We start from the raw sequence: 14,620 nt of genomic DNA on the forward strand, positions 1-14,620 counted from the left end.
TCTGAAGACAATATCTCAAGGTGGTTGATATCATCCTCATTTAACAAATGAAAATTAAATATAGATATAACTCATCATCCAAATATCATATAGACCCATGACTCTAAAACTCATTGAATTGTATTTTTTATTTCTTTTAATATCTTTGTGCTACATTATTATAATGTAGAAAAATAAAAGAAAATAACATCAGTATATATCACCTCTACAATGAAGTATTAATGCTTTATTTTTTTCTTGTGAATAAAATGCAAGGCTTTTCTCCTGTTAAAATCATGTAAGACATTAGTGGACTGAATAAACTATTTTATTTCTGAAATGATACTGCCTATGTATGATTTCCATCCTTGAAGATTTTAATTTCTAAGCAAAAATGGGACTATTGAATAATGTACCTGCATGGAGTTCTCACAATCTCTAGATAAATGCTTTAGCACAGGACTGGCACCCAGGAGATACCTGATAAATATTATTCTTAACATCTTTTTCAGATCTTCTGTGTTAACTGAACCTTATCCTGGTCACCATAATAACGTTGCTCATTCACACATCAAACATTTACTGAATCTTTATTAGATGCCAAGATTTTTCTAGATTCCAGGGGTTAGACTCATGAAGAAAAAGAAGCCCCTACTGTTGCGGAACTTGTATGCCTGACAGAAGTAAAAGTGAATAAGCAAACAACAAATATTTTGGCTTAAAGCATGATCTTTGAAGTCGGATAATAGAGGGATAATCGCTAGGAAACCATACAAAAGAAGGACTAGGACTGTTTCATATGTTACGATGCTCTTTTAGATAGAGAAACCTGAAGACCCTGGACATATAAGCAATGCATGTTGCAGGTCAGGAAAGCAAGCAGAGCAAAAGATGCTGAGACAGGAAAAAGATTGTGAGGGGCAGGAGGCTAGAGTAGGAGCAATGATTTCCGAGGTGGATGAGGAGATTTAGGTGAAGAATCTGATGGATATTATGAAGACTTTTATTCTATTCAAATGGGAGATCGCTGGGCATGGTGGCTCACGCCTGCAATCCCAGCACTCTGGAGGCTGAGGTGGGAGGATCGTTGTGAGTTCGAGACCAGCCTGGGCTACAAAGTGAGCTCAAGGCCAGCCTGAACTGCATAGCGAGACCCCGTCTCAAAAAAGACAAAAAAAGGGGGGGGGGCGGGGGCTGAGGGTTTAGCTCAGTGGCATAAGCGCCTGCCTTGCAAGTGTGCAGTTGTGAGTTCGATCCCTGGTACCAATAAAAAGGAAAAAGACAAAAAACAAAACAAAACAAACAAACAAACAAACAAAAAGATGGGAGACCAATGGGAGAGTTGAAGTTCACTAACAACAAGGGACTATCTGTGCTTTTTAACATGATTCCACAGCTATACTGAGAATAGACTGTATAACACTAGAGCAATTTGGAGACATTTGGAAAAAAATTCCATTTGTATGGTGTTGCACTCCGGTAAATTCCAGAACTCTGGAAAGGCTGAGGCAGGAGGATCACACGTTCCAGCCCAGCCTGGGCAATTTAACAAGACCTTGTCTTAAAAAAAGTAAAATGCTGGGATGTGGCTCAGTGCAAAGCCCTGAGTTCAATCCCCAAAATCTAGTGATGGCTTAGGCAAGGACAGCAGTTCAAGAGATTGTGTGAAGTAGAGAATAAGGATTTGAGAGAAAGACACAAGTCATGAGTAGCCTCAAATTTTTTACCTAACTAAGTGAAAGAACACAGTTCCATTTATTCTAATGGATAAAAGTAGGGAGGAGCAGGTTTAGAAAACCTAAATCAACTCTGGAAAAAATTACAATTCAAATATTTATTAGACATTTAAATGTAACTGCAATGATCTACTCTCAGCAAATATTTTCTACTTTACATCAACATACATCATACTAAATGTTGTTAAACTCATTCTGGTTAACACAACAGGAATATGAATAGCAAATAAGTGAATTGGATGCATGAATTTGAACAGGATTGAGATTAAGGCTGAGGGTAAAAATTAGGGAGTCATAGCACCTAAATGGAATTTAAGTCTGGGAACTGGAGGAGGCATCCTAGGGAAAAAGCATCACTGAAAAAGAAAAAGAGACCAGAACAGTCCAGATTGTAGCTGGCAGGTCTTCCTGGAGCTCCATACTCTGTGCTAAGTAGGCAAACCTAGGTATAAGGGAAAAAATTGACTATTGCAGTCACTTTTTTCACTTTTCAACCCTTAAAAAGATAAACAGCAGTATTATTTTTGGTTAAATGTTAAACAGACAGGAGCAATTAACTGAAGCCACGAGGATTTATAAGCAATTAAAACTTCTGAAAAGCCAGGAATTTGGCTCAGTTGTGTAAGTGCTTGCCTGGCAAGTGTGAGGTCATGAGTTCGATTCCCGGGACCCAAAGACTTCTGAAAAGCCGTACTTCATTTCCAGCTGCCTACAAAAATACAAATAGTAATAATTTACACAACCCCCCCCAAAAAAACAATATTTTTCAGAAAATGTTGGAACATAAAACATTGAGCTAATTTAATATATTCAGCATGATAAGAGTTACAAAAATGCAAAAAGGAAATCACTGAAGTACACTTCAGTGGTTGAATGTTTTAAAACCAGAACACTGCCATTGACCTAGATTGTTGATGTGTATTGAACATGTCTAAAAGGCTTGATAAAATCAAATATTAACTCTGGTGTACTAAGGTATTAAAATTCATTCACAAGATATAAATTAATTTAATCATCCTAATCGTATCAGAAGATTCATTTTTAAAATGAGGAAGGTGAAGAATACAGAATAAAAGAAATTTGCTTAAATTTACATCACCAGGAAGGTCACAACCATGACTAGAACTCAGAAATAAGGCCAGAGACTTTATTTATAGCATTTCACACTAACTGTTGTAATTATAGACAATCTAATCAACATCAGGATTAAGAACTATTATTACTATTGCTATTTAATGTGTTAAAAGTTTTCAAAAGTACTTAAAATACGAACTAGAAACAAAGGTACAAATAGAGAAGATTAGAATTATCACAATATGCATATCATGGAATGATATATTATAAAAACTCAATAGTCTATTTCAAAGCTTTTAAAATTAAGTTAAAAACTACTGTACAGAAACAAAGAACATTTATTTCACCATTGACCAAACAGAAAATGTACTTAACAAAAGAAATCTTTCCACTATAGTGACAAATATATAAGCTCTCTGTATAAAATTCAACCCAAAATTTTGAACCTGTATAAGATTATAAAGTTTTGATGAAATGTATAAAAGAAAACAAGCAAATGAATGTAACAGTCTTGAATAGGAAGACAATACCTATAAGATACAAAATTTTCTTAATGTATAGCTCAACACAATAACAACAAAAGCCATTGAGAGCAATGATCTCGGTTATACCTCTGATTGTATTCATTGAGTTTTCTCCATGTTATGTGCCATATTTTATGGATATGTCTGATCATCTTTTTCCTTTAGGAGCTGGCTAGATATTGCAAATATTGCATTGTTGAAATTCAAGTTATTTTTTTAATAGTGAATGTTGGGCTTTGTTCTGTCAGGGACTTAAGTTACTAGGAGACTGGTTTAATCATTTTGAGGGTTTATTTTTACATTTGTAGGATGGTTTTATGCAGGCCTTTGCTGTAGGGAGAGTTTTGCTATATCCCAGGGTTGTGATGCTGCTAGGTTCTACTAAACTCGTGAGTGATCAGTCTTCGCGAATCCTGATCTATTTAACCCATGCATACACAGCTTACAGTTCAGAAAAGAATTGAGAGGCCACATGAAGATTTCTGGAGCTCATTCCACATCCTTTCCAGAATTCTGCCCTACAGTGTCATCCACCTTTCCATAATCTCTAATTTCCATTTCTTCAACTCAGTGAGACCTCTCTCACTGTGTGAGATTTCTCTTTCTGTGCTGAAGCAAATACAAATAATAAGCAAATACAAATTTCATGAATAATGAAATTGACTCTGTGTACTTTAGGAAAAAATACTTTTACTGTTGTGAATCTCAACTAAAGAAATCTGAAATTTGACTGCTGAATAAATCTAGGGAGTTGATTTTTTAAAAACTGACACATAATAATTGTGTGAGTTTATGGGATGCAGTACAGTAATTCCATATGGGCACACAATGTGTAAAGATCAAATCAGAGTAATTATCATTTACATCTTCTCAAACACTTATCATTTGTACTGGGAACTTTGAACTCTTCTAGTTACTTTTGAAATATATAATAAATTGTTTTAAAATGTAAAGTAAAAATCCTAAATTCGGTCAAAACTTGAAGCAGTCATATGTCTCATCTCATTTAGTTCTCTTCTATCACGAATAATCATCATGTATGGCATGCACTTGTTGCAAATTTGCATTTTTATATATTTTGTATAAAAAAGTTTTCTTGTTTAATTTTTACAGCACAGACTACATCAGAATCTGACTTCACTAAATTTTAATGGATAATTCCTTGTACTAAATCTGCTTCTGTAACAATCAGCTATCGTGCCTCCATTTCTTATATCAAGCCTTCAACTGTTACATTATTTGATATCTATGTGAATAAAGCAATAGCATTTGAGAATTAGAATTTTGGATCCATTACCTGAAATGGTTGGATCTGACAGAATGTTAGCATGGCATACAATGGAAAAACTTCTACTTTATTAAAAGCATTATTTGTGATCACCTGGAATGAAACGCCTATTGGAGGCAAGGTAGGTAATTTCAGCAATAGATGTTATTGCTGTATTTAGGTGTATATGTCTAATATGGTGTTTTAATTGTTCTTGAGTACACTAGAACAGAAAGAGCCCAGAGTTTCATATAGTAGCTCAAGACACAGGAGTACAAACAACATTGATGGTTGTTTTAAAATAATCTTTTATCTTTCATAAGGCTGCTGTAGCCAAATATGATATGCAAAGGGAGGGAAGCAGCAGCAGTGCTAACAAGTGCTGGTGAAATGGAGACAGACTCCCCTAGGCCTAGGGAAACACTAGAAAAATAAAAGTCAGCAGGAAGGAAACTATGTTTGTAATTATAACATTGTGGCAATTCAATATTTCATGACATCAGAAAAAAATTCCAAAGTACCATTAAAATTACCTCCCAGGCAAACTGTGCTAGTTGAACATGAAAAACAAAAAACATTATCTTTCTTTCCTCAAAGTGAAAGGCTGGAGCTGGAAAAAGCACTGCAAATTCATTTGATAACGTATCATCTATTAATCAGCCTATGATTTGATTAATTCATTACTCATCATTATTGAAAACCCATTTAGGCTTCATGAGTTTGGGTGCTCCATATTAAGACTTAAGAGCCAGAATGTTGGAACTATAAGAAGCATGGCATTTAGACTTTATTCACTCATGCACAGTTCTTTCAACCCTTAAATGCGTTAAATACCTACTGTATGGTAAGTACTAATATGATAACTTAGATCGAAAGCATAAAAAATCTGTAATTTAAGATAAATTACTTATCATACCTGAATTTCATCTCCCACATTTGCAAAATGGAGTTATTAATGCCAGTTCAATGGATTTAGTAGTCACATGGAATTGGTGAATTCATAAATGTAAGCACCTATTCCAGATCACATATTAAGATGGCAATAAGATTCACTAAGATGCCCATTCTGGTTTGACTATTATCTCCTTTGGAAGTCCTGTAGTGTTTACAAGGTTTAGGTTTTATTGGTCTTGTTCTCTGCTGTTTTGTTCAACTTTATAATACCTGATGAGATAGACAATTCTTTTTAAGGAAGCAAGAGGCATTATGGTAACCATTGTTGATAACCTTGTACTCTGTTCTTACATCATGTACTATGTCTATCCTTGGTTTTGACTGACAGCTTTGTTTTCCCATATTTGACTTTATTCTCTTCCAAAAAAAGTAATAAGAACTAAGGAGTAATAAAAAAAAGATGGCAGTAATTAATAAGTGGGGCCTATAAGAGCTTCTGTTTTGAGAACCTCATAACTTGGCTTTTAAAATTTTTTTTGGTACTGGAGTTGAACTTAGGGTTGTCAAACTCAGCTCCATTCATAGCCCATTTTTATGTTTTGTTTTGAGACAGTTCTCACTAATGTCTTTAAACTGCTCAAGCTGGACCTGAACTCAGTACTCTTGCCTCAGCCTCCCAGCCTTCTGGGATTACAGATGTATAATCACTACATGCCGTGGTTGTTTTAACTCTGGTTGTATATTCGAATTACTTTGGAAGCACTTTCAAAAATATCAAAGTCTATCTTCTAAGTCTGGTTTCCCGTGGAGTATATTACCTTTTTGTACATTTCCTAGTAAATACGCATATAGTGTTGAGAAACACTAGACCTATACTGAAAGTAATATGTGAATAAAAAATTTCAAAGTAATATTATATTCAAAGTACATTCTAAGATGAATTAAATTAAAAGACAGGCAGAGGGCCAAGAGAAGCATCCTAAATGGAGCAGGTCTTACTTCTGTTGAGGTACAACACAAATATCAGCATCACATGAAACACGTGAAATGTGTGCTTTGTCTTAGAGCAACAGCTTAGGAGACAGACCTAGTAGGGGTGTTTCAGTGAGAGGCATCCTTAAACTTCTCTATTTCCTGAATATTGAAGGAGTGCTAGAAAACTGTATCTATGTACAAAATTTTAAGGGGACTGGTAAGTCCGTGTTATTCAAAGAAAAAGTTAAAGTGAATTTAAAACACTGTATAAAAATGTCTGCAACATTATATTCAATCATTCGAATTTTAAAATTTCATTTTTAATTCTTTTGTGCATGGTGGTCCCAAGCAATTCATTTAGGAAATAGTACAATATTTAATAATAGTTCCTAAAATAAGTCATTTTAAGAATATGTGGGTATAAAAGGTTCTTTTACAGTACAATTGTTTTTAATTATGCCAATTAGATCTTAATTTTAAGTGTGGCCTGACCTATGTGCCTTTAATGACATGGGTACATCCAAATAACTTTGAATGAAAAGTTGCTCTTTAGGGTACAGTGCTCCGCCACAGCCCATCTGTAGTAATACAGAGGTGTAAAATAGTTAAACTGGACTATAGATATGGATTTAACAGGATATGGTTATTTATCATTCAATTATTAAAATTTAGAGAAAATCTCAAAAAGAAAAAGAAGAGTTTGCAAAAAAAAAATGGTGGGAGAAAAAAGTAACGTGGTCTTTGGCCAGGGAAGTAGCTTAGTGGCACAGTGACTGCCTGGCAAATGTGAGGTCTTGAAATCGATTCCTGCTACCAAAAAAAGGAGAAGAAAAAAAAAGTAGGAGGGGTGGGATAAAAAAAATAAGATGCCTTACATGTGCATGTACCAATTCCCCTCACTGAATGTAATCATTCTATACTGGAAATATGTACTAATAAACTTATAATAAAAATACCAGCAATGGACATTAAAGAAGTAATAATAGGTATGTTCAAATGCAAAAAGAAATATAGGCATGATGAAGAAGGAAATTAAGATATAAAAAGACCCAAATGAACTTTTTTATAGGTGAATAAGATATATTTATAGATAGAAACATTAGGTAGGATTAGAAAATAAAGATATTGCAGAATAAAAGATTAGTGATATTGAAAACAGCAATAGAATTAAGCTAAAAGAGAAAACAAAAAAGAGAAGAAAAATATAAACCAATTGTTAGTGATCTGTGGAACAGAATTAACAATTATAGTATAATTATTTGGAATCCTATAAAGAGTGGAGAAAAATATACATGAACAGATTTGGTAAAATTTATAAACTCACAGATTTAAGAAATTCAATATAACCAAGCAGCAAAAACACACACAGAACTACACTAGAGCATATCGTAATCAAATTATTATATGTCACAAAGAGAACAAAGTATTGCATGAAAAGAACAGACAAAACTAATCACAAAACTGTCCTTAAGAACACGAGCAAGAACACAGTGGAAAAATATCTTACAGTTGTGGAAGAAAAATCTCCTAAAGTAGAAATCTGTACTAAGGAAAAATACTCAAAAAATAGATACTCAAAAAGTGAGAAAATTTGAAGTCAACAGATACACATTGCAAAATTGTTAAATGAACTTCTTAGGCAGAGGAAAAATAATTCCAGATACTTGAAATTGCATAGTAGAATTAAGATCACTGGAAATTGTAAATATTTAGACAACTAAAATACATACATTCTTACAGTTAGCATTTCTTTAAAAGTCAATTAATTATTTAAAGCACAAATAATTGAATGCATTTTGGATTTTACAAGTTCTATGACAACAAAGACCAAGAATATAGAAAATGGAAACATGCAGTCAGTGTAAGGCTTTTGCATTACTGTGAAGTGTTACATTATTTGTCAGAAGGTAAGATTCAGATTGTACAACTCAGGGGGGTGGAGCAACCTCTAAATGGGGATTGAGATAAAGAGGGTAGGCAAGACAGAGTGTGAGAAGTAGAGAGCGTAGGAGATTGCAAAAGAGAGAAAGAATATCAGTTCTGGAGGAAAAAAAATAGAATACTGAAAGCCTTCAATTCAAAAGAAGGCAGAAAAAGAAGGAAACAAGCTTAGACAAGTGGAACAAATTGAAAAGAAATGCATAGATATAAGCCCTAGAATATTAAAAGTTTCATTAAATGCGAGTGAATTTTACACTAAAATTGAAAGGAAGAGATTGTCATATTGGAAAACGTGGCATACAGGAAGTATACTTTAGATATGAATATACAAATGGCTTACACAGACACAAACAGGTTAAAAACTATATAAAGCAAACACTAATCAAATGACAACTGAAGTGATTTAATATACATCACACAAGGTATATTCCAATATAAGACATGTTGGTCTGACTATAGTGGAGGAAGAAGACAAAAGGTAAGGGGATGAATGGGCAGTGTCTCACTTCTTAATAGGAAATTAGTAAGTACTGACTTAAGAAAATGTAAAAAATTTATTTTCTATAGTTTACAAGTAGGAATTCTCTTTGAGAAATTTTCACGACCTTAGTACCACCTGAATTTTCAATTATCAGCATGCTTTATATTGTAACAATGAGAAGAAATAAAATGCATAAATAGATATATGTAAATATGTGTGCTATTATAGTCACTTATCAGAATGCATCATTTTCAGTAGTTGAAAGATATTACTGTAAAATGACTATGTCCAGATGCTGTGAAAGTATAGTTTAGTCATCTTGCCTTTGGGGAAAGATCTATTATGGGAGAGGCAAACAAGATTTCTCTATGTAACGGGAGGATTTGCAATTATGAAATTGTCATCATAGGGTAAAGTAAGGGAATCTTCTGTACTCTAGGACAACATTCCCTTTGTTTTATTAGCAATGTATGAGTTTTTAGAATTTAGCATTATTTTTACATTAGTCTGTGAGTTCCCATTTCCTTTTTCTGTATCCCAGTTCTGGATTCTGATAACTATAAATGAAAATTTGGAGACTACATTTTGTCACACAAAAACAAAGTGAAAAATCACAGAGACCACATTTCAGAAAGTGACAAGTTAGGCAATTTGATATTATTTTACCATTTCCAGGGTTACATATTCCAGAAATGTGACTGATCTGGGATGAAACCTTGAAAATAATGAAGTGAAACTTTGCATCCCAATACAGAAAAAAGCTCCAAGACTTTGCAACTGTTTTCGGCTCAGTGTGGGGCACAGACCAACAACCTTCCCTGTCATAATCAGTCCCACTGAGCCCACAGTTGCTTAAACGAGAACGTGCATCCGAGCAGATGCTGAAGTAATTTACATTTTAAAATTTGAGAAGCAGTGCTCTGTAAACCAGCATGCAGATATGGACACATATGAGTTGATAAAAGTTGCACAGCAAGGATTCAAAGGCCAAGGAAGTAGGTCATCTGCCGGTGCCAACTGACAGGAGGCAGGCTGGGTAGCAGTAGCTGAGGAACACAGAGGAGGATTGCATTGCACAGCATAAACGATGCTGTGGGATCAGCAGAAAAGATGACCAACAATGTCAAATGCTAGTTACTGGGAAAAGGAAGGATTTTTCAGATGAGAAAGTAAGTGTTCTAGCTTTGGCCTTAAATTGAGCTTCTACACCATGACCCAAACTCAACTCAAAACTAGACAGGCCAATGGGAAAACCATTTACAAGACTGGATATGGGGAAACTCTATGATTAAAGAAGTTAAGGATGGTGAGAAATGTCTCCCCTTTTCCTGAAATATTGTCCAGAGACATTTTTCTGTGTTTGAATAAAGGAGGAAGACAATATCTAGTTGACCCTAAAATATTGAGGAAAAAATTTAAAATTAATAAGTCCTAATTGCAGGTGTTCCTTCATCTCTCACTAATAGAAAGCAGGTCACACATCTCTATTGTCTGCAGACAGATTTACTAATCAGGATTATTCGAAATGGTAAAGGCTAATTTTAGTGGCTCCTAATCTTAAGATGTAAATAATATTAGCACTTTGTTGTCCAAAGATCATGAAGTATCTTATCTCTTGGAATGTCATTTAAAACACAAAGGCTCTGAAGTACAGACTCCTGTAAGCAAAGCAAATGTAGTGCATGGTTTGGAATATTCTTAGCCTGTGTTTGACACCAAAATAATACCTTATTTACCTACTTAAAACACTTATTCCTACACTATATATGTGCTTGACTAAACGGTAGAGATTTCCCTAAAAGTTAACCTTTCATTTTTGAACAGTGTGTTCAATAATTTCATTATATATTTGCATAAGAAAGTTATGAGTTTAGTTTAGGTAGATAAGCCGTTGACAAAATCACTTATAGGAAAGTGATTTTTACAGTCAACTTAATATAGTCTGTTCTTACTTGACTATAATCCACCTTTGTTAAGTTCTTCCAGAGTCATTTACCAGGTTAAATTATACAGAAAGTATGAATAAGCAAAGAAGACATTTATGCACATTTAGTAAACATTTTTAAGTGAGAGATTTTCCTCTATTATCCTTGTCCCTTGAGTGTCTGTTTCTATCCCATAATGCTAACCCACTTATCTGCCACTGTTTTGGGTCAAGGGAAGGGAAAATTATATGGATGAAGTAGAAAATGACGCTCTCTACAAATGCCATTTGAAGTAATCACAGCTGATAATCACACAATTATCAGCTGAAATATCTCAAAATGTTCAGATTTTATACTCTAGTTATTTTGAAAAATTGGAGTTAGACAAGAATAGTGAAATTCTTTGTTCTCTGAATATAGCTGTTGGATTCTTTGGGTTTTCTAAAGGCTCACTCTCACTGTATATAGCTTTTTATTTTCCTCTCAAAAGTCTCTCAGAGTAAACACCTCTTGCACATTCTGGGAAATGGACTGTACCCTGGACTTCTTACTGACAACCATAAACTCAAGGAGCAAGACACATTACTGATATACAGATTGTGGGAGGCCCCTGTTCTATTTGTATTCCTTTGAGCAACTCGGTGCTATTCCTAAAAATTGAACTACAGCTGGAAAATTGAGCCTAGTAAGTGGAGAATGTTTTAAAACTGGTGTAATGATCGAGAAAATGTAAAACAGGAGAGTTGCAGAAATGCTGCCAACTGAGATTTTGGCTAGCATTTGGCCCATGTGAAAGACCAGTGGCAGATTTTTTCTTAAGTTTTTATTTGCTTTACATTATTAGTATCGTTAGTGTTGTTAGACAAGGAATGAATAAAATACACTGTGAATACTTAAATTTTATAAAAATTATTACAATCAAGAGTAAAAATAAGTAGCAAAATAAAATGTGGGTAACAGGAGGTAGGAAGATCATTTTCATGGGGGAAGGGGATCAAGAGATGAAGGGAGATGGGAAAGAAGGAAAGGATAAGGAATAAAAGAAGAATTTAGATGTGTTGTATACATGTACCAACTCCACACAAGGAAGATAAACATGTACCAACAAAGGCAGAGGGATCAACAGATGGTGAAAGATGGAGAGAAGGGAGAGGGGATTTAAAAAAAACTTTATATACTACACATATGTGCTAATAAAGTGAAATAAAAAATTATTACAATAAAAGACACATTTTCATTAATCATTCTTAATATGTTCGCCCTCATTTCAAATATACTTAAGTCATTATTCTTGCCACTTCCTTGAGCAGTTCTGGAAATTACCTTTCATTGTTTTCTCCATGACATGTGATCAAAACTGTAGTGAATGCTACTGCCAGCGCCATCCAACAGAAAGGCAGGATCATTAAAAACATTACATTGTGTCCTCTTCTGCCTTATTCATTGGATCTGGAACTAGGACCGTGCAACCTCTGGCTTTGCTTCAGAGTCAAAGTGGCACAAAAGGTAAACATTTTGAATTGATTCAGGACATCACAAGCCACAGTACAGTAACTGAAGACACTCACAAAACAGGACTTCTATAACTACTTCAGAAAATGGCAAGGATGAGGGAACATTTGAACCTAGGGGGAAAACTTGTTCATCACTCTTCAGAGACTCTGTCTTATATGATACTTCAATACAATGAAATGTTACTTAGGTAAACTAAAGCAAAAATCTGAGCTGGGTGTTAAAGCCACAGTGGATCTTAACCTACAGTATAACCGCCTGTTATTTGTTTATGTTTCACTGTGGTGGAAGAAACATAACAGAATTTGCACATCAGCACAAAGAATATAGATATCCATCAAGGAGGAATAGAGAAAGTACTCACCCCAGATTGGCCTCATCTAGAGCATTATGCGATGAATTTCTGATGGAGTAACTTGGGATGACCTCATAACTGTGTCTATGGTATTTGAAGTTAATCCATCATGGAAAATATCAGTTACACAAGATTCACAGATATAAAAAAAGATACAGACACATTCTCCAGGTACCCTAAACATGCTTCACAACTAGTTATAAATACAACTAGTATAAAATACATTATAAAAAAGGTTTTTAAAAGACCTCTTGCAATTAAAACTCTTTGGCTTAGGGAAAAAAACAGCATTTTTTTGGGAGGGGTGCAGAGAATGACTCCTTTTGTTGGGAAAATACCTAAAACACAGTGCACTACTTTCAAAGGCTTAGTCTGAATGAGATTGTGTGAGACAACTAAAAGCTAAATAGTTCTCCACTGCAGTGTAGAAGAAATGCTGATTTCCAGAAGTTGGAAGAAAGTCAAGGCTTTTGAGTTTTGGTAGAAAGGGGAGCAAAATGGCAACCAGCAAGGTCTTAACCAGAAATATGATCATAGATTAATCTTGTAAGGAAAATTCATGGATGTTCAGAACTGTGAATATGAATCACTACCTTGTTTGGAGAATAATTGAGCTTCTACGTCATCCCTTAACCTTCAGGGAAACCTTAATCTTGATCGCATAAGACAAACAAATATTTGTGGAATGATTGAGGGGAAAGTAGCTAGTGGAACTAGACAGGAAAAATTAGTCAGGAGAAGTAAACTAGTAAGGAGTATTCAGAAAAAGCAAGGATTCATAATAAACCTTAGGATTCTCTTTAGATCCAGGGATAGACACAGACTTTGCACAAGGAATGAAATCAGGCTAACACTAGTTTATCTGTATATTAAAGGAAAAAATGGCCAAGAGGATTAAAGTTTGGGGCCATCTATCCAAGTAGCAGGTACTTAGGTTACACAAATTTATGAGAGGGAGTTATGATCAAAATATGGATGCTTTGGTGAATCATGTAAGGTGGGATTTTTTGTAGGGAGGAATGATGAATAGACATTTGGAATTAAGTTCTAATGAAGTCACACTGGGAGACACTTTAGGAATACATTACTGTAATGGCACGAAAATCTTCCCACTAGTTTTGAATTTGGGCTCATTTTTAATTTTTTTCCCAATCAAGTTATTACATAGGTGTCCAGATCCATTAAAATAGCTTTTCCACCAAGATCATTCCGCTATAGATGGTAGGAAAACTAGGAATCCCCATTCTCTTCTCTACTACTTTTTGTTACCTAAATATGCTCTTGTAATTAAAGCTCCTTACTTATAAACATCCACAATATCTTATAATGACATCTATGGGTTATCATGTCTATGTATATATCTATGTTTGAATACATATATTAGGAATACTTACACTTACCTTGTTAATTGACGAACTCTTTATGACAGACACTGGGATTACAAAGATAGAAAAGACAGCTCTTATTTTTAAGGTAAACACAGTGTGATAGTTTTAGCAAAAGCAGACCAATGAGTCAGCAGAGCAAAAAATTTTCATTGTGTGTCACAGTGAAGGTGTTTGAAAGTCAGTTAGAATACAGAAAAGTAAAAACAAAACATAACTCTAAAGATTAGGAAGGGTTAAATATAGAAAAATTAATAAACTCTACATTAGCATATTTTTTATGAGTCTCTTTGATACACATAATATTTCAATTTTACCTGATCCATAGGATTTTATGAAAGTATGCAGTGGTAGAAACCCTGATTTTTCAAAGGTATTAATAATAGGTCTTTAAAAATAACAGTGATAGGGCCTAGGGATTGTGTCAGCAGCACAAGTGCCTACCTGACAAGTGTGAGATCGTGAGTTTGATTTCCGTTACAAAAGATTTCCAGTACAAAAAAAGAGTGGTATTTTAAAATAGAGGCTTCAAATGCATTTTCATATAATTCTGGACATTCACTGTTCTTAAA

This window comes from Cavia porcellus, unplaced genomic scaffold, assembly GCF_034190915.1.
Source record: "Cavia porcellus strain 051 isolate PalLab524CR breed Dunkin Hartley unplaced genomic scaffold, mCavPor4.1 scaffold_8, whole genome shotgun sequence".
NCBI classification, from domain to species: Eukaryota; Metazoa; Chordata; class Mammalia; order Rodentia; family Caviidae; genus Cavia; species Cavia porcellus.